Consider the following 6,000-nt stretch of genomic DNA (forward strand, 5'->3'; position numbering starts at 1 on the left):
GAGCCCCCTGGCTCCTAGCGCCCTGCCCGAGTTGCCATCCGAGTGGGCAGAATTCACAAGGCCCCAGGCTGAAATGTTGGAACTGGGCTTTGAAGACAAGAAGGAGGTCTGGCTCATTTTGTGATCAGCACGGACGGGGAGGGGGGAAGGAGGGGATTTCCCCCAGCCACTTCTTCACAGCACTGTACAATGGGCCAGGGGGAGAGCGGGGTTCACCTTCTCCTGCAGCATCGGTTAAGGCGGGGGGCAATTACCATCACTTGGGGAAGCCAGGGTCTGCTCAGTACAAACTGGGTCTGGGTTGTTCTCCACGTGAATGCAAGGAAAACGTGTGTTAAACCAATGGGCTCTTTTCTCCTTCTCTTACCATTCCCTTCCACCGAACACAAGCCCGAGCCTGCCTCTAGCTCCTCTGTACTCTGATCAGCATGCCCGTCCCTGCATGGCTGGGCCCCCTGCACAGGAGGTAGGAGTGCGGGGCGGCAGGCCCAGCTCCCAAGGGTGTGTCGGCACCTAACTCCCATTGACTTTCATGGGGAGGGGCGTGAGTTGGTGCAGATTTGACCTCTGCTCCTCCTCCCAGCCCTGCAGGCTTGTCTATACTCCGGGCCGTACCTGTGCCACTGTAATGGCAGAGTGTAGCCACTTCCGACAGCGCCGGAAGGCGTTTTTCCACTTCCCCAAGTGAAGCCAGACAGGTCGATGGAAGAATGCCTCGGTGCCCATCAGCTGATGCCTGAGATCTGATCACCCCCATCTCAGCCTTTACTGTCTCTAGCTGTGGCTGCACTGGGGGGCTCAGGGGGGTGAATTTTTCCCGCACACCCCGAGCAGCAGAGCTACGTTGGTCTAAACTGGAAGTGTAGACCAGGCCTCTGGAACCCTCTCAAAAGTGGAGTCACTCCCAATTCACCAATGCCCAGCTTGGCTGAGGTCTGGTATCTATTCGAACAGTTGCCCCCGTAGCATTTGGTGTTATTCGGCGGAGACAGGCACGCGGCCACATCTGGGTTCTTCCCCAACCGAAACCGCCTGCAGCTTTTGCTCTAGAGGCTCCCGCCTGTTCAGAGCCCTGTCGGCGGCGGGCCGGCACGGCCGCATGCTGGCACAGGCCTGGTGGCACCAGAAAATGCAATCCTCCCACTGCGTCCCCCATCACACCGCTCCCTCCAGCAGCCGCCTGTCTGGCAGCCTTTTGAAGCTCCACTTCCCATCAAGAGGCCAAAGGGCAAAGGGCGGGGAGCATCGATGCCACACACTAATTGCCAGGCGGGGGGAATTCTGAGGGCTGGCATAGCTGGCTGGGGGTGAACCCCACGGCCAACTGAGATGAGGATTACCCCCCCGCTCTAGATGCAGGCCCGGTGGATTCAGCCAGGGCTGGGTTGACGCAGCTCCGGGATGAGGACGTGTTTTACAAGCGTCACTGCCCCCAATGCAAAGCAAAGAGCTGATTTATGATAATGGTGAGCTGTTTAGACCCATCCTTCAAAGCCCAGGGAATTAAAATGCACCAGAGCCCCTTGTCTTGATTCAATCATCACAGAGACAAGAGGTTTTTAACAAGACGTTCCTGGCAAGTGTTTGTGAAATTCTCAGCCTCCGGCTGCTCCCCCTCTTCTCTGGGGTGTGGGGATTCTCCATCCTGAGCTTTGACCAGCCAGTCCTGGGGTGTCACAGCGAAAGCTGCAGGATCTGGACAACTGGGGAGATGCTGGGCACTGGAAATCTGACCCCCTGGACCCCAATCTGCTCCCCTTTACCTGTGTTGAGTAGCAAACTACTCCAGCAGCTGGACCATGGGAATGTACAGAGAGGAGCTCCCGCTGTGTGTCTGCACGTAGATTTCAGGATATAAACAAGTGATCTCCTTAGCCCACAATAAACCACTGAGAACATTCTTCTGGCTGAGCTAGAGCCCAGCTTTCAGAGAGCCATCCGGTCTGGCGTGAGCCACTGTGCCATGTCCTTGAGGGGGAGTTCCCCTGGCTGCCAAGAATTTGCCGCTTATCTGATGCCTGCATTTGTCAGCTGGATTCGGGGGCAGAGGGGAGCTATCACCTCCTGCAGTGGAAATATTGGGGGCTGAACAGTGTTCCCACGTGCATGTCACATGCTGCCCTTTAACCCCGAGCATCACCCCTGGCTCCAGCCACCTCTGAGCCCCGGCTGGGGAACAGGCCAGGCCAGGGCCCAGGAGTGAGAGACACCCCTCTCTGCCCCACCCTGCTGTGCCCCATCCAGGAGCTGATACCTGGGCTCCAAAACACAGGGCCCTCTCCTAGAGGGAACCAGCCAACCAAGGGGTTAATAGCCACGGTAGTTTAGAGCCCATTTGTTCCCTCAGATAGTTTTTCTTCTCTCGCTCTCTCTGCCCCTTACTAGCTCCTTCACTCTGCCTGCGAGCGTCAGCATCAGCCCAGTGATTGTCAGAGCGCGGCTAGTCATTCTCTTCCCGCTGCCCCCCCGACGTCATCTCTTCCTGGTTTGCATCCCACAGCCTGGGCGTCAATGATGACATTCCCAGGGCCCTCACTCTGGAAGGCGCTTTGATGCTTCATGGCGTGATGCTCTTGCCTTTTGCACAGAGCGATGCTCCCAGAGCAAAGGCAGCAGCTGCATCTGGATTTGGATCCAAGAGTTGTTTTTTCTGTGCTCCCTTCAGCAATGGAGGAGGCCGGGAGGGAGCGGGGGGGCAGGAAGGAATTTTGCAAAGAGGACATTTCCCCATGGACACGTTATGCCATAACTGTCCACTAGGGGCGGTTCTTGCACCTTCCTCTGAACCAGCTGGTGCTGGGTGCTGATACAGGAATAGGGTTGCCACCCATGCAAGTTTTCCCAGGATTGGCCCTTTTTTTAGGCAGCTGTGCTGGGAAATCTGGAAGTCTGCCCAGGCCCTTAAAAGTCCCGGGTTCTGTCAGTCACACCCCTGCTGGCTCCCCCAGCCCCCACTGGCGGTAGCCGGTAGGGTGGCAGTGTTGTGCAGAGGGACCTCTGGCTCCAGGGTGTCTGGGAGCCATGGGGATGGGTCAGTAGCAAACAGGACAGGGGGAGCTGAGGGTGGGTAGCACCCAGTCACCACCATGCAGGTTCTAGCTGGGTGGTTGCTGCCAGGGTGGATTTAGCCGGTACTGTGTCCTGCTTGGCGAGGTCGTTGCCAGGGACAGCTCTGGCAGCAGGAGCTTTCAGGGCTGGTGCCCTCTCCTGGAGGTGGGATGGGGAGACAGGGCCCTGGGTGGGGGATAAGCGGTACCCAGGGGTGTATGTGTTGGAGGGCAGGCAGACGTCTGAGTCTTTTGGGCCTTAGAGGTGGCAACCGTGTAACAGGACTAGCTGGGTCTCTGGGCTGATCCCAGCTGGCAGGCACGCTGTTCCCGTTCACACTGGCTGTGCTCACACGTTAATGCACTCGTGTCCCACGAGGATTTGTGTGTCAACTGCAGGCATTCCCTGCTTTAAAATTTGTGCCAAAACTCAAAGATCAATTCAATCAGGCGGGTCATGCACGCTCAGCCAGTCAGGGAACAGAAATGGTGCCGTGTAACACTTACAGGCCCAACTGCGGCTAAGCAATGAGCCTGGCCTATACCCACAACCGACCGTTCGCGATCAGCCCGCCCCTGCAAAATAGTGTCCTATTGTTATGGATAAAGGACAGATTCCTGGGTGTGGCCCAGGAACCGTGCCCCTAAATGCACTCTGCTCGCTCCTCTGCTGGCATGACGCAAGCCAAGGCAGCGACCCTCATTCGCACCAGCTCAGGGGCCGGCCCATCAGCTGCTCGTGATCCCAAGACAGGGCCTTTGCTCGGATCTGCCTCCTGGAGGCCCAGATATTATTCGCGGGCGTCAGTACGTGTGTAAAAAGAAAAGGAGTGGATTTTCCACTGAATGCGTCCGAGGAAGTGAGCAGTAGCTCACGAAAGCTTATGCTCAGATAAATTGGTTAGTCTCTAAGGTGCCACAAGTCCTCCTGTTCTTTTTGCGGACACAGACTAACACGGCTGCTGCTCTGATGACTTGTGTAGTGTAATGTTACTTGTGTGTTACCCTCCAGTTCCACATCCGGCCAGCAGGGGGCTCTGTGATCCCCCTGGAACCGGCAAGGGAGGAGCCTCCCCAGGCTGTGGGGGGCAGCCGCAGGCTGGGTGCTGGCCAGGCAGGGGGTGTCAGCAGGTGCAGGAGGAGGAGGAGGGGGCAGACGGGGTCACCGTAACAATACCCACATAGCGCTTTTCATCGGTAGGGCTCCATGAACGTCACAAGGGAGGTCAGGCTCCTTAGCCCCATGGTACAGATGGGGAAACTGAGGCACTGAGCAGGGCCGTGACTTGCCCAAGGTCCCCTAATGGCAGAGCTGGGAATCGAACCTACTTGTCCCAAGTCCCAGTCCAGGCTCGTCCGGCCAGTGGCCCGCGCTGCCTCCCAGTGAGCCTGCTCCCTTTACAGCCCTGCCCCAAGGGGCTGTGGCAGGAACGGCTGGGTTTACCCTTAGCATGAAAGCAAACGTGTGGGATTGGGAATGGCAGGCCACCAAGGGCAAGGGCCTGGGAAGTTCAGTGCTTGGAGCAGGTACCGGACTGGCCGCTGCATGCCCAGTACACCCATCACGCTGCCCACCCCCTCGGGGAGTGGTGCACTCAGTCACCCCCCACCCCCACCCCCATGCGTTTGGGGGACAATAGCAGGAGCCTCCCCGCAACGGGTCATCAGTGCGGCTCGAACCCACGTCCCAAAAAAACCAGCAGGCGCTGCCCCGTGAGTGACTCCCTTAGCTGGTGGCAGTAGTAGACTTTTGCCCCCGCTGGGGGACACTGGGCCAGTGTGTTGCATATCTCAAGCCAGCCCCTGCCCTGCGGTCTCTATTCCCGTGGCAAGAGGAGACAAAACGAACCGGCGGTTCAGCGTCAGCTTTCAGCCCTGGCCCGCTCACATAAGGCTTTGATGGCACGGGCGGCTGGCTGGCCAGGGCAGCGCCCGTGGGAGGAGGGCTTTGGCCGAGGCAGGCGCCAGGGGCGAGAGGGACGGGTACCCAGCGATCACTCTGCTAGGGGCACCCCGAAAAGCTAGCCACCTCCAAGGGCACTAAAGGGGGCAGGTGGGTTTCTATCTGGGTTGAGCGCAAACAGCAACTGGATGCCATGAGGCCTGGAAGGGGAGGTTTTAGGAGCATGAGCCCCCCCTTGACACCCCCACATGCCTCACTGTTCTGCTGCTGCCCCCTCCTGGCCCTGCGCAGAACCGCACGGTCTGGCAGCCAGCGGAGGAAAAGTTTCCATCCAAATGTTTTTCGGCAAAAGATGCAGCTTTGGTGACCAGGAAAGGCTCAGCGGAGGCATGACGCACTCCGGGAAGGGTGCTGGTGTTTTACCCAGGCGCTGGCTGCTGGGCCCACCTGGCATGGTGCCCCCCCTTTGCGGGGGGGCCAGGCCGGGTGAGGATTCCGGCCCTGCCTTGTCACTCATAATAATCAGAGATGGGACCAGCCCGGCCGGATGCTGGTTCAGCCCCAGCGTGGGAGGAATCAGAGCCAGGCTGGAGGCAGAGGGTGTGAGCCAGCCGCGTGGCGAGCGCCCACCAGGGCACAGGGATCTGGCACAGGACAGGGCCTATGGGTTACAGATTGGGGCAATGAAGGGGCCGTGGGAGGGCCCCTGCCCCAACTCCGGTCCAGGTGCTCCCTCCCCCATGCTCATGGCAGTGGCTCCGGGTGACCTGGAGTCCCATGTGCTGTCAGGACAGAGCACTGGGCAATGAGGCCAGTGACAGGGCAGGGTGGGGGGCTCCAGAGGCCCCTTTCTTCCCCTGCAGGGACTGAAGCAATGTGAGTCACGAGAGCCATGGGCCAGGGCAGGGAGTGTGGGCGTGTGTGTTTGTGGGGGGCGTAATCAGACCTCGGGAGCCCAGGACAAGTTACAATGAAATGGGATGGGGGTGGAAGGGAAGACGGGGAGCACCTCCCAGGTCACAGTGCCCCCCAAACTCAGCCAGCCAGACA

This window comes from Lepidochelys kempii, chromosome 27, assembly GCF_965140285.1.
Source record: "Lepidochelys kempii isolate rLepKem1 chromosome 27, rLepKem1.hap1, whole genome shotgun sequence".
NCBI classification, from domain to species: Eukaryota; Metazoa; Chordata; order Testudines; family Cheloniidae; genus Lepidochelys; species Lepidochelys kempii.